The sequence below is a fragment of the Haemorhous mexicanus genome, chromosome 5 (genome assembly GCF_027477595.1).
Source record: "Haemorhous mexicanus isolate bHaeMex1 chromosome 5, bHaeMex1.pri, whole genome shotgun sequence".
NCBI classification, from domain to species: Eukaryota; Metazoa; Chordata; class Aves; order Passeriformes; family Fringillidae; genus Haemorhous; species Haemorhous mexicanus.
The window spans coordinates 4,182,551-4,204,051 of NC_082345.1; the positions used below are offsets into that span (position 1 = coordinate 4,182,551).

The 21,501-nt window shown below is 41.0% G+C and overlaps 1 long non-coding RNA gene across 1 annotated transcript in view; it reads right to left on the reverse strand.

Moving 5' to 3' along the window:
* Positions 1-4,035: 4,035 nt before the first annotated feature.
* LOC132328065 (uncharacterized) overlaps positions 4,036-21,501 on the reverse strand; it is a 53,240-nt gene continuing 35,774 nt past the window's right edge. Inside the window, exon 3 of the long non-coding RNA XR_009486672.1 lies at positions 4,036-4,657. This is a non-coding gene — a long non-coding RNA (uncharacterized LOC132328065). The remainder of the gene's footprint in view (positions 4,658-21,501) is intronic.

Consider the following 21,501-nt stretch of genomic DNA (forward strand, 5'->3'; position numbering starts at 1 on the left):
CACCAAACCCACCACACTCTTTAATACATTAACCAAAAAAATCTCAAAATTAACAAAATCTCAAAAAATCACTTAAAATACTTATGAAATGTCCTATGTTATATATATTATATGTATTTATACATGTTATTATTTGTATTTTTATCTATTACATAAAAAATGTTTTGTTCTGTTTTAATTTTGGACCAGACCCCTTGACAGCATCCTGTTTAATCAGAGAAAGGATTTTGTTTTGAGACTTCTGAGTTCAGTGACATTTTTGAGGTCTGTGCTCCTTCTCAAGTTATGCTCCAAAGAATGTCTAGGTTTTGGTGGTGAGAGTGTGAAGTTTGAAAATATGAAAAATCAGCTGAGGAGAAAAGGAAAAGAAGGAGGATTAGCTATAGGAATGATTCTGCAAACTGAGAGCCTGCTGCAATCCAGGGAACTGAAAATTGCCAAGGAAAAACAAGCTATGGGAGAGCTAAAAAACAACTTTGGAAAAATTTTATCTATTGAAATGGAAATTGTTTAGGACAAGAGGTAAAAACACCTCAGCAGAGAAATTAAAAATGTACAGGCTTGCTCTGAGTTAGAGGAAAGTAAAATGCAGGAGCTGTGAGTTCCAGAGGTAATTCTGTTTTACTGTAGCTTCAAGCTGAGTCTCTTATTTCCAAGTCTTTGTGCTGTCAAAGCCTCATCCCCCTGCATCTCTGCTCTCAGTTATTTTTCACTCCAAATCTCTGAATTAACTGGTGAAATCAGGGAGGACAGGCCAGCACCAGTTCAGCAGAGTACAATGGTAATGCCCTGATTCACTCTTTTTAGACACAAAAATGCCATCATCATCATCATCATCTCCTAAGGATTTCAGACCTCCTGAGCCTATGTCCAGCTGTAATCAGAGGCCCATTGACAGAGAACCCAGTGACTCACTAGGGAGGACACTACCACCTCCTCACAGGGCAATAAGCCAGCACTCAGCCCAAGAGAAAGAATAATCCCAGTTTCCCTCTCCTTCCCTATCAGATATTATTTATCTATATATAGATAGATACATAATATAGATAAATATAAAATATTAATATAACATAATATAATATAATATTATATTATATTATTACATTACATTACATTATATTACATATAAACATATAATTCATATATTCTATACATAAAAATATAATATATATTAATAGTACCAGTTGTACCATACATATCTATATAGTATATCTAATCATATATAATAATATATAATATATATTATAAATTGCTTTATAAAAATTATAATTATTATATATAAGTATATAATTTATATTCTATATATAAAATATAATATATATTAATAGTACTAGTAGTACCATATATATTTTATATATATAGTACTAGTGGTACTATACTAATAGTATGATATATATTAATACTACATATATATATAAAATCTATCAGTATAATTTCCTTCAATATGTATTCGGCCAAATAATAAAAAAAAAAAAAAAAAAAAAAAAAAAAAAAAAAAAAACCTCAGTTTTCTCTCCCGATTTCTCAGTTAAGAAAGCATGTGGATTGTTTTCCCTATTTCCTGCATCAGGGCTTTAAGAGCTTTTAGGAAATGATCCAGAAGTGCAGCAACACAACAGACACAAAATGCCCAAAGTGAAGATGCTGACTTGTAAAAGAATAGCAACAGAGCTGACAGGGGTTATTTACCTTGTCAGGAAAGCCGCACAGAATTCACACACTCCTTTGGTACTGGTGGGGTTCAGAGGCACTCAGCAGCCAAGCACATAATGTGTTTTCTGTGAGGAGCCAGGAACTTTCATTTCTATTCCAAAACTCACTTCTCCAAATTACAGAAAGCGCTGCCAAGCCAGGAATCACTTTGGCTCCCAATGCTAAGCTTATTAACTGTGCTATTAAACAGCACATGAAATGTGTGTGATGAGATTTACCACACAACTCTCCAAACCACAAGAGCTTCTGGGAAGAGCAGAAACCCTCTCTCAAAATTATTCCCTTTTGCCTGTCCTTATTCTTTGAATACCAAAAAATCAATTCCAAAAAAGTTTCTGAAGGCAAACTTACAGGATTTATCATTGGATATAAAAATACATGTTTTTTTTTGTAAGGCTATCCCAGAAAACAAAGAAGGAAAGACATTAAAAAGATGGTTTAGAGAGTAGCTGTCTCTTACCTCTGTTGTAGACATCATTCCAAATTTAATCACAACAGTTCTTTCTTGAGAAATAATTCTTGATAAATTATCATGACTGTAAGGAAAAAAATGTCACCTTACTTCTCCATATATATCTCCAATATAGGATAGACACAGCGTTAAATAGGGGGATGCAGCAATTTTTACAGGAATTTAACTAAAAAGGAAATAAAGCATTAAATTAAATAAATTACCATGTTCATTTGCTTACATTTGGATCTTCTTCCAAGCCAAGGAAGAGGGTATAACCCTTAAATCCAAAGATAGTCATGGTGGAACTTCAGTGACCTGAAATTTATAAAATGTACCCAAAGACTGAGCTTGTTTCTGTTCAAGGAATAAGACAAGACACAGGTGATAAAGAGAGCAGCATCTTTTCACTTTGTTTGGCTTGCTTCACTTCTCAGGGATTCTGGAAAGTTACTCTGCTAAGGTTTGGTACTTATTTACTGTTGGAAATGCAATTTACTTTGATGGGCAGAAGCTCTCCATACCTCCAGACTTCAAAACAGCCACATCCACCTAGAAAAGTTAAAATACAATCTCTGTATCAAAAAAAAAAAAAAAAAAAAAAAAAAAAAAAAAAAAGAAGGGAAAAAAAAACCAACCCCAAAAAACCAAAACCAAACAACCAAAAAAAACAAACCAACAAAAACACCCCAACCCACCCAAACCAATAAAGATCAAAAAAAAAAATCTTGGTATGCACAACCAAGAATAAAAGGATGTGGCATTGTGGCATCACAAGTCTTCCACATGACCACCATGCAACCTGATCCTTGCAGCTCCACAAACATGTGTGGACCTTCCCCAGAAGGGTAAATACCAGCAGGTGAGGACAAGGAGATGTTCACACAGGGCACAATTTACAGCCCTCAGCAGCAGCCTGTCCAAAACCCTCCAGGCACTCTGGTGTTTTCCCTCCTGTTTTCCCCAAATTTATTTTCTGCCCAAAAGCATAATTTTTCTACTGATGGATTTCCTGCAGGCATTAATGTCCCACCAGCAGGAGCAAAGCCATTCCTCAGTGCTCTGTTTGGATTTCAGACTGCCAGGAAGCTCAGTCCCTCCCTTCCTGTATCAGCTGGGGCAAAGGCAGGGTTTCATCCCTGGATCTGTTTGCAACACTCCTCGAGAGCTGGAAAGGAAATGGGAGAGTCAGGAAGTTTTACAGGAGTTGGAAAAGAGAAAGGAAAAGAAGTCATAGAAAACAGAAAGGAAGAATCCAAAGCACAGCCACAGCGTGATCAAAAAATGAAAGAAATCCAACCCACCAAACCGCTACATCCTTTAAGAAAAAGCTAATTTTTCCAAGTACAGAAGAACTGAAGTAAATCAAGTACAAAGCTTGTGATTTGGAGTATGAAATTTACTTCAGCCACTAGAGCACTGAGTAAAAAGGAATCAGCATTGCCAGTAGCAAAATCCAAAATGCACTTTGAATGCAAACTTATGATAGTACTATTGGGCAGCCAAGAGAAGCACGTGCCTTCTGTGCAGAATTTTGTGAAATAAATTTAATTTCCTTGCAACTGAAAAAAGAAAGAAGTTGGAAGTTTGTGATATCTACAGCTAGTCTTAATGCATGCTTGATTTTTTTATCTGAAAATATCCTAGTGCATGTGTGCATACCCAGGGCTGCAGGGCCCTCATGGGGTTAGGTGCAGCAAGGACAGAAGTAATGCCTTGTCTTGGTTTGGAAAGACAGGTGTCTGCCAAGGAAAGCAGGAGCCTCCCCTGAACTGGAAACTGTGAACCCCCTCCCTCCCAATTGCTATAAATTAAAAATTAGGGGGGCTCTCAGGCAAAGACAGGGGTGCAGGAATAACAGTTCTTTTATTAGGGAAGAAAATTTAAAAAAAACAAAATAAACAATGCAGTAAATCAAAACAACACTAACAGAGTCAGAATACAAGCTGACACCCTGTGGGTGAAGGTGTTGGTAGCAGTCCCATTGGAATTGTGGCTGCAGCCCTCCTGGAGCATCAGGGATGGCTCCCGTAGAAAAGGGTGCAGTCTTCCTCTGAAGATCCAGTGGAAGAGGCAGCTGCTCCTCTGGGAATCCAGTGGAAATGCTGTTCTGGTGTCCCAAGATCCAGAGTAGATCCAGTTGGGAATTCTTGGCTCCTCCCCCTGGGTGGAGCATCTCCCAGTGGGATGATGGAATTTTATCAGCCAGGCAGTGACACTCACTGGCCCATGAACAGAGGTTTCTCCAGAGGGAGGACTGGTTGTGGAAGAGATAAGGAAAGCTGCCCACTTAACAAAAGATAACTGCCATCCCTCTAACAGTATGGTTGTGTTCCATTGCCAAAGGACTAACATGGTCCATAAATCTAAGCATGTTCTCATTTAAAAATTATTTGGTGAGATTTGGTGACGTTCTAAGACCCACATAATTCAGCAGATCAATGACATCTTCACTTTGCATTGCCACTCGCAGTGACAAAATCAACTTCCAAACTAAAAAAAAAAAAAAAAAAAAAAAAAAAAAAAAAAAAGAAGAGATAAATAGATAAAGAAATCATAGTTTTAAAATGTTTTTTACTGGGTTTCCTCTGGCATTCATCTTTTCCCACAACTGAGATCAGATCAGTGGAGGTTCCCATGTAGGAAGTGCCACGGAGAGATTTACTCCCAATGTTTTCTGTCAACAGGCTCTGTCTCCTCAATGCTAAATCAAACACACTAATGTGCATTTTCCCCACAGCAAACTCCAGAAAACACTCTGAGTTTCAGGTTGAGCAGAGCTGAATTGCAGAGAGTGATCCCAGGTTAAATTCCCGTTAATGCACTGGAAGTGGATTAGGAGATCAAAGCAGCTGCTGCCAAAACCCATCCTGTGTGCATCTCAGGGGCTTGCCCTCAGAGCAGCTCCAGAGTGGGCTCTGAACCACGCTGTACATGCAGTTCAAAGGATAATTATGCTCTCAACCTCTGTTTTCTTGGCTCTCAGTGGATTAGTCTGGGAAGTGCCATTCAGCCTTTGTCTCCCACAGAGTGAGCAGCAAACTGCTCAGCCCCTGGCACAGTCATCTCTTTAAGGCCTCACAAATGCATGCAGACCTCACTTCTGTTCCTGATTTTGCTCCTGTTCTATTTCTTTCCATCCCTACAAAACAAAAAAAACAATAATAACAGTAATGAAGAGTGCTGGAAAGCAGAACATTCAGTGTGTGCACAGAGAATCCTACTATACCACTATGGCTAAAAATATATCTGAAAAACTAGTAGGGCTTTTAGTCTAATAAAATACTTCATTAGATACAAAAAAAAAATTGCTTTTTAGGGCATACAAAATAGATTCCATGGGTTACCTGTATGTTTGGAAACGCTTCTTAAACTGCCAAGAATTAAATAAGGTATCAGCATGGGGCAAAATTCTCAAGTCTGGAGAAACTCAGGCCACACATCTGAGGGATCACATAAAATTCACTTTTTATCTGATGAAAAAAGGAATTATTTATCCCATAAAAATACCCTCAAGATTCGATGATAAAAATAATTAACTGGGTAGTGACTTAATGATCCCAATTACCACCACTTCCTCAGTATCCTGAAAATTCCAGAATTAAGACACTTCTAGGCCAATATGGAAAAAGACTGACCTTTTCCCAGTTCTTTGGCCTGGCTTTCTTGCCCTCCAGAGAGCAGAGGTAATTTATTTTGGCCAGCTTTTTCTGGAGAAGAGCTTCCTAATACTTCTCACACCCTCTTCCTCCTAAGGATTCCTGCCCTCACTCTGCTCAGTTGGAGCAGCAAATCAATCCCTGCTCCTCACTCTTTAGAATTTCCATCACATTTAAATTGTTTCAAAGAAATGCTGAGTGTACAGTGAAATGTATTTACTCACATTTGGTGGAGACATTATCTAGATTAAGGATTTTTGCTTCCCATCTACCTCAGCAATTTTATCCATGGATTACCAGCTAATATTTGAAATTATGTGGAAGGAGCTGATCTTTCCAGCTGATGACCAGGTGGTGATTTGTCAAAACACCCACAAGCTGGACAGAAAAGAAGACAGAGAGGGATATTCAGGCAGCATTTCCTGGCTAAAAAAATCTGGAATTTTCTTTTTCTGGTCACCTCAGGCAGCACTGGCCCCCACTGCCCCACCAGTGCAGTGCTCAGCTGAGACACCAGTGAACTTGAAAACAGATCTCAGCAAACCCCAGTAATTCACTGGAAGACACTCAAGGGAACTGACAGACAATGTATGGCAACAAATCTTGTTTTCTTGCTAAGAGCAAAGCTTAACTTCTCCTTCCCAGCATTTTGCCCCCTAAAGCATAACCATGCATGGCTGAAGACACTGATGCAAGCTAATCCAAAGCAGTTTGGAAAAATAAGGGAATAAATAAAAGGGTAAGAGCAGTGATTTTTGACTCCTTTCCTTTAACATCTGTTTTGCAGATTCCTTTTCTTGTCAGTGCTTTTAAACTTTGTTACCTATGAAGAGGGTTTTATATAGGTGAGCTCAAATCCAATAGGAGAGCAGAAGGGAAACACTGCATCTATCTACCAGATAGATTTCAATAAAACAGGTCACCCTAATTTTATAAAAGGTGCTATTACACTCAGTATTTGGAATTTAGATCTGTTTGCTTTGATTACTGGAAGTTGGCCTCTAACCAAACACATTTTAGAAGCAATTCCTTCCCTTTTTTTCCCCCCTACATAAGCAGGAAGATCAGGAGGTATAACCAAGGTCAGCTGCAGGTAATGCAAAGGGCAGTCACCTGCAGGGGACAGCAGCATGGACATGGCTCTGGGGCCCACTTTGTCTCAAGAAAAACTGTATTTTAGCTGGACAACACAGAAAATTGCCTGAAAGGCAGTAGAATTTTGTCTCACGTGGCACTACATCCTGATAAAACCAGTATAAACTCAGACACTCCCTCTGCAATCACAGGTCATCTGATGCCCTTTATGGAACTTAAATCTATGTTATTATTCATATTCTTGCATAGCAAGACTTTGCTGCAGGTACTTCAGAGCTCAAGAATCCAGCCACAGAAGGGACAGAAGTGTTTCAGGGACAGGGTTTCAACCAACAAATCCACCCAACAAGAACAGAATGCTGAATGTTGATAGCTCTGCACTGAAGAGGTTTCTATTCATTCCTTTTCCATTAAGCAAGGCTCCTTTTGTTTCCAATGCAAACCAATTGTTACCATAGCTGTACCACACAACTGGAGAATGCAGAGGGCCTTGCCTTTCTCCATTTACAATTTTGTTATGTTCAGCCTTATTCCTAGCCAAGGACAGTAACATACCTTAAAGCAACAAAAAAGGGAGGTTAATCAGGGACTGTAACATTTCAATCTACTAAATTTTAATATATTCCTTTCTTTTTATCCCAATACAAGGGTCACACTGACAATTCTATGCTTGAAAAATCTCTTTCATTCTCAACTCCTCCGCTTATAGTCAAATTTTAAAGCAAGACCAGGCAATGATTTAAAGAAATCCAAACTAATTTTTTTTTAAAGATCAGAATCCCTAATTATTTTTCTATTACAATGCAGACGAAACTGTTGAAAGGAGCAAAGGAAGGAATGAGAGAAGAGGAAGAGGAAAAATATAAGCACATTTCCCTTACCATTGGAAAGCTGACTGTGCTCTGAGAAGTTAGGATGCTGCACATGAATGCCAGAGGATTGTTGGGATTAGACTTTATCCCAACACTTGCAGAAACAGCCCCTCAAAGTGTGCAACTGGGTCAAGATGTCCCAGGAAATCACAGCATTCACCTGGACTGAGGTGTTCAAGTGAGAAGCCAAGCAAACTGCAGCTTCCAGCTGCTCCACACCACGGTTTTGAGACTTAACCCAAAGTTTTTTGCTCAGATTTGAATCCCCTTGTTACATTTGCTTAGAACTCAATCCCTGTCCTTCATTCTCGGTACCAAGCAGCTGCCTCTCAATGTTTTCTCTGTATTTTGGTGACTAATTTGTTTTGAATGCTTTCTCCAATCCAAGTATTTAATGGAAAACTGTGTGTTTCTGCAAATTTCCTATGAGAGGTCCTCAAAGTCAAAAGCTCTCCTGTCACAGCACCATCACAGAAGCTCCTCCACTGAATGTTTCAATGCCATTGTGTTTGGTCTTAACAGACAATAAACATCTTGAAACCATTCAAATTCCCATAAAACATGCAGTTCCCAAGCAGGCTTCCCTGAAGTTATCATGCAGAGGGCAGCAACACCACTGCTGGCTGACACCCAGATGTTCAGGTCATTATCTCCCTCATCAAAGCCTACATTTCTCCTCTGAAGGTAACAACATCCTTCAATTTTACATTCTGCTTAAAGATAGGTTCTGGGCAGACACTGCTGAAAAACAAGATGAAGAAGCAGAAGGTCAAAGAGCAGAGCAAACAACAGCATCCTGCACCCTGCAAATGAAACAGCAGCACAGGAACACTAAAACAACATTCAGTGCTTATTATCACAGCAACTGCAAAAAGAAAATCCTGGCCTGGTCTAAAGCAGAGAGGTTTAACATGGACATCAGCAGAACTGAAGTACAAATGATAAAGGTGCTGGTTCAGATGAGACAATGAACAAATCAATCTCCATTCAGAATTTCTCTCTTTGCAGCATGTAAGAAACTGTGAGGATAACAGAGCAAAGTGACCCAGGGAGTTTCTTGCCCAGCAGAGTAAATTTTTTTTCTCACAATCACTCCCCATCCCCAGAGCATAACAGCAACTTCTTCTCTTTAAGTTTAGAGTTTTCTTTGCAGCTGCAGAGATGAGGAGGATAAAGATTTCACACCCTTTTCACAAAAGAGAACAATTTTCTTTGTATTTTTCTTTTAGGAAAAACACAAGCATCCACACACACATTGTAAATGGCATGTGAACTAAATAAAGAAACTGTTCAAATGGTTCTTGTTATGAAAGACAAATATAACAAATGCTGAAAGCCTCTGTAGCTAGAGGAGAAAAAAATGCATTGTAAACCATTGGGACAACAATAAGAAAGTCACAATATTTCATATAAATTGCCACTTAGAAAAAACTCTCCTCATCTTACATAAGTAATCTACCAGGAAGGTAAAAAATGCAAGAAAATGGAAATTTAGGGGGGGGAAAAAACTACAAAGGAAAAAACAAAAACATGGAAATACTAAAAAACAGCGTGCTATCAAGATGAGTGAATGGATTAGCAGCAGTAACCCTAAAGACTGGGAAAAGAAATTTATTTTTTTTCCCTCACCAACTCCTCTCCTGACATTTCACTCGTCCATCAGATAAACTGATCTGCAGCATTCCCTCATTCATCTGGAGTCTGCTGAATGACCTCTTGACAGAGTAATACTCCCACAGAGCAGACACCAAAGGAGTAGTGCTGAGCAATTTCCCAGATAAATAGCTTTTCATGGCTTCCAGGTAACAGTGTCACAACTCAGGCACCTTGGAGTAATGACCTTGAGCAATCTGAAGTTGCTGCAGGAAGGCAGGACCACAGAGATTGGATACCAGGAAAAAGAACAGGCTGCCCAGGAAAGCAGTTGATTCACCATCCCTGGAGGTAATTAAAAGATGTGCACATGTGGCACCTGGGACAGGGCTAGTGGTGGGCTTGACAGTAAAAGCTGGGCTCAATGACCTAAAATGGTCTTTTCAGCCCAAATGATTCTGTAATTCTATGGAAATAGAAAGAGCAGATTGCAAAGTGAAAGGCAAGATGAGGAATGCATTGCTCAGAGTTTCACTAGAAGAATAACTGCAATGTCACTTCTTGAGAGCAAAGGTAGCTAGCATCCCTATGGAATAAAGTGAGGTGATGAGTGTGAGGAAGAAAGAAAATTGATATGGCAGTTTCACCCCAGGAGAACAAAGGCTGGTTGTAAAGATAAGTAAATGTATCTCCTGTGAAAAACATGGGGGTTTATGTGCTATAAACCACTCAACATACACATATTTCTGGAATCCAGTAGCAACATAAACTGCAGCATCATAAATTGTAGCTTTTAAGTTCATCTCTGGTATTTTTGCAGCAAGGGACCAAGAGAGGTCTGACTAGGACCAGAGTGACCACTTTCTGCAGAACATTTCCCCATTGACACCACAGTTCTGCCCTTTACAGCTTGCCAGTGAGAGCTCATTCTGCTGCAGAGTGGTTGCTTAGCATCCCACCTGCAGGAACACTTGGGGCATGTTCCTGGAAGGGAAGATGCAGAATCTGGGAATGCCAAAAGTTCTCCTCTGTGGGGAATTTGCTGTTGCAGAGTAGCAGATGTGAACAGGTGAGTTCTGTGTGGTTTTTCAGGTGTGTTATGAGGGCTGCTTTGCTTGTACTCAAGTTAAGGCAGACAGAGATTTTTAGGAAGTCCAAATTCTGGCTCTGGGCAGGTTTCTTTCCATACACACACTTCTCTAGTAAAGCTGTGAAGGCTTAATGGATTTCCATACAAGGACCAGAGAAAAATGGTGTTTAAGGGGTGTAAGAATGCATGGACTTCATTCATACTGAAGCACTTCCTCATAAAGTTCAAGCAGCTCTCTCAAAAGCATGCTTCTTCCTCTGGAAAAGTATTCCTTATGGGGAAAAATCTTCAGAATAGAGTCTGATGACTCTTCTACAGATGCAGGTGCATCTGAGCCCACACTGTGACTTGATACCTCTCATTATGGCTGATGAATTTAATAACAGCAGTTGCACCAGCTGCAGTTCTTCTTTATAGGTAGTTTTCTTGACAAAAATCCCTATTCTTCAGCACAAAGATCAGAGATGCTCCTTTCTTCTTTAGTCTGAGGAAGAGGTTCCAGGGCATTGCAGCAAATGAATCCCGCAGTTTTTCCTCCAGTTTTAGAAGGGATTTAAAATCAAAGTGCCAGCGAGAGGCACACCCATGTGAAGGCACAGAAGGGATTTAAACAGAACCTGCTAGACTTTAAAGCACTGATTAGTTCAGTAACAGGCAACTCTAAACCTTGCATGCACTCCTGCAGAGTTCCAGGGGAGAACAGCCTAAGTATTTTCAAGAAACTATAGTTTAGGAGTTTCATGCTTTGGTTTCTCACCTCAAAGGCTCACAGGCATCATGCTGTGAGCTTCAAGCCTTAGTGTCTAAGTAAAAACAACTCCCAAAAGCCAGATTTGAATCCTTTGTTTGAGCATAGAATCATTTTCAATAGCAGCATTTAATCTCAAAATATATTATTAACAACAGAGCTAGGATCAAATTTTGTTCCATAATTAAAGTGCATGAAGTGTTACACTCAAGTGCCTCTTATGGAAACCAGGACAGAACCAGACTTGACTGGTGGTGCAACTCCTCCAGCAATCACCACTATGTATTTTAGATTCAAATGTCATTCTGCTCCCAGCTCTAGACTGGTTTATTTCCAAGTTGCATGCCTACAGCTCCTACAGCTGCATGCCATCTCTCATCTAGCAATAGCTACACAGAAAGTGGATCCCAGCTGGCCAGGCCAAGATGATCCTTCCAGCCAAGGTTGAACAGGGTTCATGAAGATGTGGATCCTATCAGTAAAAGTATCTGTGTTTGCAAATTTAGAAAATTCGGTCCAAAGGAAAGGAAGTGCTCTAATGCAGATATTAGGAATCCAAGCTATCATTTGTAGATAGAAGAACTTAGTGCCCACAATCATGTTATTGATATGTGCCAGTTATTAGTTCCAATTTCTCTTTCCCCCATGCTCCCAAACTTTGCTACCCTTCTGCTCATCAATACTCTAACAAATCAGATGATAATATTTATTAAGACATCCCTCCATAACACCAAAAACTTTACAGAACGAGCTTACCTTGTGATTGCATTTAGGCTGTTGGAAACAGATGAACAAAGAATTTGAATTTCAGGGGTATCAGTGATGGTAGAAAGGTAAGCCAAAAGCTACCCTGTAACATACTTGTCTAAATCTTCCCCTTTTTTAAAACTAGAAAACAGCTACAAGCTTTTTTTTTTTTTTTTTTTTTTTTTTTAATAATGTCTCTCTTTCTACCCACGGCTTCTTGTCCTGTTCCTGACTCTACAGTCCCCCTTATGTGTTAGTGATCAATTTGGTGGTCTTCCCACTAAGATTTCAATCTTATATCTGACCTGGTCTTCCCCAAAATGTATCATTTTATGCCATGGAAAAAGCAACTAGCAGTGAGATCCCAGCACAGTACACTTATGGGTTTTCAATAGTATCTCTTCTTGCCACACAAAGGGAACTTTTTCTCCCCCAAGGGTCCTGGGATCTCAGACCACCAACACCAAGACAAAGCCAGCCAATTCACAAGCCCACAAGAATCACAGCCACTACCAGAAAACACAGTTTGAGACACCTTTTCCATTTACAGTGCTTGACTTGCATTCATTGCCACCAACGTGAGGTGAAGGAAATTACCTTATCAGGCCTTTGTGTTGAAGAACTGGCAGATTCTCCTGCCTGCTAAAAGCTAAACTGTGCTTGATCTCCTTAGTAACCATAGCAAACAAATATGCTCGGAAAGGGGAGGACAATCTACTAACACAGAACCAGGTTCAGTTTATTTCTACCCTGTTGACACATTTTAATGCTAACCAAGTCTCAGCTGGGCAATAGCAGCTATAAATCCATATCCTGGTGCTGTACAGTGCCATTCTCCTGACTTTCCATCTTTCCTCTTGGAGCTTAATATCTGGTCAGAAGAGCTTCCACAGAGCATCAGTGTGGTGTTTGTGAGGGTCCCCAGGATGAGGTGAGAGGTGAGAATTTGACTCCATGTTCTCAGAAGGCTGAATATTATATGATATTACATTACATTATGTCATATCATATCATGCTATACTAAAACTATACTGCAGAAAGAGAAAGGATACATCAGAAGGCTTTACAAGAATGATAATGAAAGCTCGTGACTGACTCCTCAGAGTCTGACACAGCTGGCTGTGATTGGTCATTAATTAAGAATAATTCACATGGAACCAATCAAAGATGCACCTGCTGGTAAACCATCTCCAGACCACATTCCCAAGCAATCAGATAAATATTGTTTTCATTCTTTTCTGAGGCTTCACAGCTTCCCAGGAGAAGAAATCCTGGGCAAAGAGGATTTTTCAGAAAATATCATGGTGACACATTAGAACCTATATCTGCATGTCAGCTGGACTTTTTCCCCCTGTTTCCAAGCAAGCTGCCTAGTCCAAGCCCTAACCAGGCCTTAGCCCTTCTCCCCCAGCTCCAACACTTGCTGTGAAAAGCAACATCTCCCAAAAGCAGCATTGTCTGAGACAGAGTGCTGCTGACCCCACCTTGGCACTGCACATCTGAGAAGGGATCCACCAGATCCACACCATGAACATTGTTTACTACATGTTGTATCTTCTCTACTTTAGCCAGTGTAACAAAACCAAGCACAACCACCAACTGGGTGCAAAGCACTGTTTTTGTGGGGAGAGATTTTAGTTTACATGCTCCATGACCTGTGAGACTAGAAACTCAACAGCTCCGTATGGAATTATGGTGAGGCAGGTTTGAGAAGTTCATCTCACCTAAAATACAGCACTGCTTTCCTGTGTAGAGGAGGACATGCCAGCAAATAAACACTGAGCACTCTGTACCCATGGCCAGAGGCACACAGCACCTCCCTAATGAATCTGTCCCCATTTTCAGATGAAGGTCTGTGCTTTTCTTTTCCAATATAATTCCTCTGGAAAAAGAAGCTGAAGTTGCAAACTGCAGCCCTTCCTGAAGGGACCTGGAATCACCCAGCTGGGGCACAAGCTATGCAACTTCTTTTCAGCATGTGCACACTTTGAGAAGTTACTTTTAAGGAAGCAGAATCAGTTTTATAACTTTTAGCTTGTGGTACTTTCCTCCAAGTGGTGGGCTCTTCCATCCCTTTTTATTTTCACTTCTGCCATTGAAACATCTTTTCACAAGTTCAAGATAAATAAAGAAGCCAAGTCACATACAGAAGATGACATTTTTCAAGAAACACCCACACTCACATTCAGCTAAAAACCAAGCTCTATGCCCAACAAAAGGGAAATAAATTGAGAAAAGACCATTTCCCAAAGTTACCAAGCATTGTTCTGCCTGAAGCTTTTCAACTACATCAGAGAGACCCAGACCAATACTACACAGGCCACTGAACACAGCTTAGAAACACAAACTATTCCTACAGCTCCAATGAAACTCCCTCCCAACTCCTGATGCATCAGTCTGTTGTTTCTCTTTTGTTTCTAACTACTAGCTCAGTTTATATTCCCTTCCCAAGGACTGACATCAGACTGACAGTTCAGAGAGGCAATAAAAATGAAGTCACCACTTGTTCTAAGCAAAAAGAGAAATTAGGATCTCTTGGTAGACTTCATGGCTTACAAAGAAGCATTTCACTGTGTCTGATTGTAATTAATACCTCTGATTGTTCAATTAGCAGCAACATGTCAATCTGGTGACTTCACCTGGAAATCAACATTTTGATAGTTAACAATTGTGAAAGAAGGACTTTAAATCCAGGTGGTTACTCTTGATCCTCCACTAGGGTAGTTGAAAGAGGGGCAGGGAAGACAGAGGAAAATAAAAATAAACAAACAAATGAGAAAAAACAAAAATAATTTTAAAAACCTAAAACCTGGAACAAGTTTTAAGTCTAACTTGAGTGTTCTTCCAGGAAGAAAACCCAACTTAATGATAAGCCTGTTCCTGCTTACTTGCAAATGGGCCATATCACACCTTTATGAACCCTGGGGAAATCTTATCATTTTATAATTTTTTTCTGTTCCTCACTAAAAAAGTGGATATAATAGTACTGAATTGACTTGTGAGCTTAGAGTAAAGATAAAACTATTTCTAAATGTAGGCAAGCTCTTCAACTTTGATCACAGACTTTAGGGCAAAATGTTAAAGCTTTTAGTTGGAACCAAGAGCACTAGAAGCAAGGTGGTTAAAAAAAAAAAAAAAAAACCAAGAAAAAACTCTAATGACATCTCAAATGGCCAAACTTTAAACATCTAACCATCTTCTCCTCCCACTCTGAGAGAACTCTGTTTTTTAAATTATTTTCATTTAGAAATGAAGAAACAAAGATGAGGAGGAATAGACAGGGCAAAGATCTCAGCTCTGGCACCCAGAGCATTCTTAGCACTCTTTGTAAGTGACATCCTCCCATCCTCCCTGTTGATTCAAGGGCTTATGCATGGTGACATGACACAGAAGAAGGCAGGGTTTGGAAGGGACTGTACACCACAGCTCAACAATCCACCAGCCCACACAGCTGGAATACAATTTGGAATAATCAGGCCATTTAAATCTCCTGAGAAGCACAATGACCCTGGCTCTGCTGTGCACAGACACTTCCACATGCCTCTGTGATTAACATACAAAACACACCAAATTTAACATACAAAACATAAAACATTTAACATACAAACCTAAAGAAGCAAAATGTGTGGCATTGTGTGTTTTTAGAATCGGTTATTCCTTTTGTAACTCAATAATGGTTTGGTCCTCGGTTCCCCCCATGTACTTCCCTCACAATGGTTTCTCCCGATTTCCTCCCTTTTGGAGCTCCCCCCCACCCGCTTGTCATGGTAACCACCCCCACTTTAGCCCGAGAAATCTCTGTGTCAGTCATTTCCTTACTCGATGTATGATTTGCCCCTGGGGTTTTTCCCCTCCCCTGTGTGATTCTCAGTGGCTCAGCTGTAACCCACGCTCCTCGCTGGGTCCTCGTTATTGGTTAGCTTTGCATCTCCTCCCATCACGTCCACTCCCTTTAGCAGTGACCCCCCCGCCTCCTCGAGACGCCCTCCTTGTCACCGGTCTCTAGCACCGCCAAGCAAAATTAAAAGATCCTTGGTACCTATAGGAGTGTCCATCCTCCTTCCTTTGCTTCGGTACCTTGTAGCCGAGATCCTGCCTGTTTCACCCACACCGCAGACGGTAACCACTGCCCAGGGTTCCGGAGGGAATCCGGGAGTGGCAGCATCATGTCGCCATCTTCGGCCTGGCCGCGGGCACCCAGCCGGGCACCCGTACAGCCCCCGCGGCTGCAGGAGAGAGGCTACAAAAATGTGTCTCTGCTCTTCCACAATCCAGAGCCTGCCATCCTGCAAGGAGCTGGGTGCAGTCCAGCACAGACAGCAAGTGCTGGGCAAATGCAAATTAGGTGCTTACTTAATTGTTCCCCTCTCTGGCCTTTCATCCAGGTTTTGGTGGGAGAAAATCGCTGTGCATGCACTGAAGCAGTTCAGATACCCTGGTGCTCCCTCTGTGTCCAAGGGTTATTGAATCTCACTCATCTTCCTGGCCTCTGAAACATCTTCATTTGCCATGGTTTTCTCAGAGGTGTCTAATGAAAATCACCACAGACCCATGAAAGTTTTAAAGTGCCTCTCTACCTGTCTCCACTGTGATAGCCCTGGAACCAAGGCATAGACATCTTCCTCTCCAAACCCAGTCACATTGTCAGTCCATGTGCATCCCTGTTTGTGAAAAGGACCAGAATTTATGGCAACCTTCCAGTCTGGGCTGGATCAATGCCTGACTCAGCCCAAACACACAAATCCTCCTCCTCCTCTGCTCCCACATCTGAAGATTTTGGACAATAGACCCTAATTCAGCAAGACATTCACAGAAAAGGGGAAGATGTTGCCTATATTCCCCGCAGTCACCCAGCTGCCAGGATGAGTTTTGATGGCACTCCTTGCCCCCAGGCTTCTCTAGAAGGGTGAGGCACCAGATACAGCTCCTGCCCTCCCCATTCCCACCTCTGGTAGCCCCAGAACTCCACCATGGGTCACCACTGATGGCAGAGAGCATCAGGAGAGAGGGCACTGTGCAACAAAACACATTCAGAGATATTTTGGCAAAAAACGGAGCACCGTTTACATGGGTCTTTCAAAATCTGGCATCAAACATAGTGAAAAGGAATCATCATTGTAACACACAACATTATGTGTAAGTTCAAGAGGCATATCATGCCAAAGAGAGAGATTTTTAGGGGATGATTTAATGCTTCTCCATATTTTTTTAAACTCTGTTTAATGCTTCTCCATCATTTTTTTACTCTTGGTTAGAAAAGTTATCATTGACCTTCAAAACAAATAAAAATACGCTCCTGATCCTTGTTTGAATTGAAAAAATAGCTTGAAATCTGAGTGGTTCTGAGCAAAAGACTCAACACCTCAGTGAAAAAGAAAAACAGCCTAGGTCTAAAGTCCTGTTTCCTATCTCCTGCCTAATTCCCCAGTAAATTACCTCAAAGAATGGGAGCTTCATTTCTCCTCACTCAAAGTCACACCCATTCCTGAAGGAATGCCTTCATTCCCATTGCCCATTTGAAAAGTCAGAATGTACTGCACTGCCTAAAAATGAGCTATACTTGCAGCTTAAGAAAACAGGTTTTGAAATAGATCTAAATTAACTTTAACCATCTCTCACACATCCCAGCCTGAAGGAGCACCCTAGCAACAACCTTCAGCATTTTGCAAACATTTGCTACTAATTATGGGTTCTTAGAACAATAATACAATGCTTTACAGAGAGAGGCCAAAAGCAGCCTCAAAAGTAAGCCTTAGGCTTTAATTTAAACCAGTGCCATACAAACTCTCAAATATACATTGCAAAAGCTTCCCAAAACACTGCTCTGATTAATGGCTCCCAAAACTTGTAAAAGCTCAGCTGTCAAGCATTAAAATGTAGGCTGAGAAAAAGCTCATGTAGAGCAGCTAAATAAAAATCCTTTGAAACAGCTTTTCCCTGCACATTAAGCAATGGCAACAGAACGGAGCAGCCCACAGGAGAGCTCCCAAGAGCTGTGGGGCTTGCTCTGAGCTGGCTCAAGGGCTCCCATAGCATTAATCAGACCCTGGGACAGGCCAGGCTGCCCCATCAGCCCCATCTCTGACCTCTCAGCCAGCCTTCCATGGCTCATCCATTCTCATCACCAGGCACTCCCTAAAAGCTCCCGTTACTGCCTGAGCTCCTTTCAGCCTTCAAGTGCTCTTTACTTCCCTTGACCCTAAGCAGGAGACAGAGAGAAGTGGGCACAGAAGCAGCATTTTCCTCTCCAGGTTCCTCTTGTTCTGATTCTCAGATATTTTGGCCTCAGCAAGTGGCCAAGCAGTGCCCAGCCCTTTTTCTCCAGGTGACACCACTTGGGCAAGATGAAGTTTTGAGGTTCTTCCAACCTTAACCCTTCTCTGATTCACATTAGCTGGGCTTAAGAGAGACATTTACCACAGAAAGCTCAGCCATAACCCCTGAGAAGATGCACTGACAGAAACCCCTTTAGCAAGAGACTCTGGGAGATGCAACATCTGCTCAGGATGCACCTGGGTCTTAAGAGAAAATAAAATCCTTGCTGAGAAAATAAGGGGAAAATTTTTGTGGTTATTTTTTATTTCTTCTCTTCTCATTCTGTTCAACATTTAACTGTTTAACACTCACTATTTTAGCAATTCCTGGGTAATTTTTAGTGAAACAAGTTTGTGGCCACAGCCTCTGTGATGCATTTTGAGTTTTCTCTGTGTAGGGAAAAGGAAGGTGTTACAAAACTGTTTTGTTTGTCCTTAATGCAAGAACTGCATTGGCTCAGAAACTGCAAAAGCAGAATGACAGAGGAGAAGAAACACAATAGATTACTGGCATTGACTGTCACATAATCCAATTATTTAAATGATGGCAGAATTACTTTTACTTATAGAAACTGAGAATATGAGAAACATCAAGGAATAAAAAGAGTTTGCTGAAGTTGGAGTTTTCTTCCATGGGCCTAATGGTGGATTTCAGCATCACAGGCTTTCCAGTTCCCTGTGTGTGGAGAAGCAGGAAGGAAAAAGGAAACAGTAGGATGGTTTTAGCATGTAATGTATTGGAAAAGGAATGTCCCTGCAGTGAACCAGTGAACCTACTTGTTCCTGTGAGATTGAAGCCTGTTCATACTCTGCAAAACTTCCTACAACAGACAAAACTGCCCCCAAGTTTACCTGGGTCTGATTGACTGCCAGACATCCACCACATCTCACAAAATTCCAGTCTGTCCATGCTGCCTGACAAATCAGAGTCCTTCTGTGGAAAGGAGGGATGAAAGCCTTTCTCTCCCACTCCCAAGGACTGTGTGGGACAGCACTCCCCTGGCTGCTTTACAAACTTACTGGAAATCCACTGTCTGTGTGAAGGAGGAGAAGAAAAGAGGAGCCAGAGGCCTCCTGGAGACACAGGTTTGATATCCTTATAAAAAAGCCCAGGGGCTTTTTCAATGTTTCATCAAAACCTGTAGCTGTGTGATCACTGTCCTGTTGTGTCTTATGATTTTATTTGGAGGGTTTGGGTAGCTATAGAGGTGAAGCAAAGAAAAACACCACTGCTGCATCTGATCTTTCCCCAGGCATAAAAAAAACCCAAACAAAAATCCTTGGATCTGAGTCTTCTGTAAGTCTGGGGAAAGCTGAACTTCAAGTGCTGCAGTTCTGGACAGTCCCCACCTAAAAGTTGCATTATATTGGATTCTCACAGGTCTGGGTTATCATGAGATCACATAGATACTGAATTAAAAACTGCTGGGTGTGAAAAATTGGATAGTGATGGCAAAATAATGATTTTTTTTTTTTTCCCTTGTGCTTCAGGGGGAAAAAATGCATTCCAACAAAAGTAGGCTCCTACCCAAAGGCATCTCAAGATTCCACTAAATTATGGGTTTGATTTATGAAACAGAAAAGTGTGTTTTTAAATGGCAAGAACTTTGGCTTCCACAATATGTCACAAAACCAGAATATACATTATACAACAAAATCTCTTGCTGAATTGTTTGGAAATGGCAGGTACGTGTAACTCTCTGAAAAATGCTGGTGATAAACTTCTTGCATTATTACCCTTGAGACAGACAGAAAACTGGCCTTTTAAATGAAAATTTTGATAAATTTCAGCAGTAAGTTTACTGTGTGCTATGATTTTATCATTAGACAAAGGCTGAGATGACACAGCTGCTACAACTTAGAACAATCCAGCTAGCAACATGAAAGGGGCCAAAGTTTGCCATCAGATCAGAAATTAATGACAAACACATCTTTTTCCAATGCATTATTTAAACATACCTGGTGGTGCTAATTTTTGAAGTTACGCTAGTAATTGTTTTAAATTTTGGCTTTTGAGGGGCTGCAACAGCAGAGCTTCTGTTACCCAGTCTGCTCTGCTGCTCATCCTCATGGCAACTTGGGATTCACACAGAACTCCTTGTCCACCTCTGACATCCTTCACCCTCTGTGTTTGAGAAGACAGTGCTTCTAAACAGGTCAATACTCAAGCTGTGAGGCTTCCTGTTTGTGGCTCCTTGCATGTCTCTCCCAGCACTTCCAGGGCTTTTCCTCATTAACCCAGCCCCAGCCTCAATCCCTGCAGCAAGCACCAGCATGTGTTTTCCTGGTGTGATTCATGCCTGGCTGCTTTGCAGAGGACATGAAGGCTGGAGCTGCAGCCCATAATACTGAAGCCAAGTGCAAAGCAGGGCAGGTGCCGTTAAAGGATGAGTCAATAAAGAGGGGTGGGACACTCCTGGCTCTAACATCCCCCTAGGAGGGAATAAAAACAAACAGCCCACAATGGATGACAGATAAAAGCAAGTGAAGGCACTGAATAATTTAAAGGGAATAGTTTCCTATCTGCTTTCCTTCTTGCTCTCCTAAGTTTTGAAGCTGTTGATTCCCAGAGGTGATGGGCTCCTGTTGCAGCAGTGCAGCAGGTAAAGAGGAGAGGCTCTTCTGCTTGAAACAACTGAATTGTCTTTTCTCTTACAAGCTAGGGCTTAGGGTGCAAATTAGGGCTCCTGTGTGGTTTTTGGGTCAAGTACCAGCTTTCAGTCTCACTCAAGCTACAGAAAAGGTGAAAACAGAAAAGGTTAAAAGGGAAAGAGGAAGTTACTGTAGTATTTTATTGTGTGAAGTTATCTCGATATTTTGCTTAAATTTAAAATTTAAAAAAAGGAGACTTGGGTTTGGTTGGTTTTTTTTATATTTTGGGGGGGTTTTTTTCTGTCTGTTGGAAAATTTAAGTTATCTGTACTTGGAGTGATTTATATGAATTTTGTCAGGACATGGAGACCATGGAGGTCTGCATCCATGGGGGATTTCCAGATTCCAGAAGCAGCCTGGGACCTACCAGCTCACAGACACTAGAATTTTACAACTGCTTAGAGCCCTCAGTTAAAAGAGAGAGCAAACAAGGCTTATAAATATTTATTTCCATTTTTGGCCCCCTCACCTGCTTCCATCTTTTCATGCTACTATTTACTATGCATTTCCCCCTATGGAGCTCCTCAACTCATTTAAAACATGCTTTTCTTCATACATCACAAATAT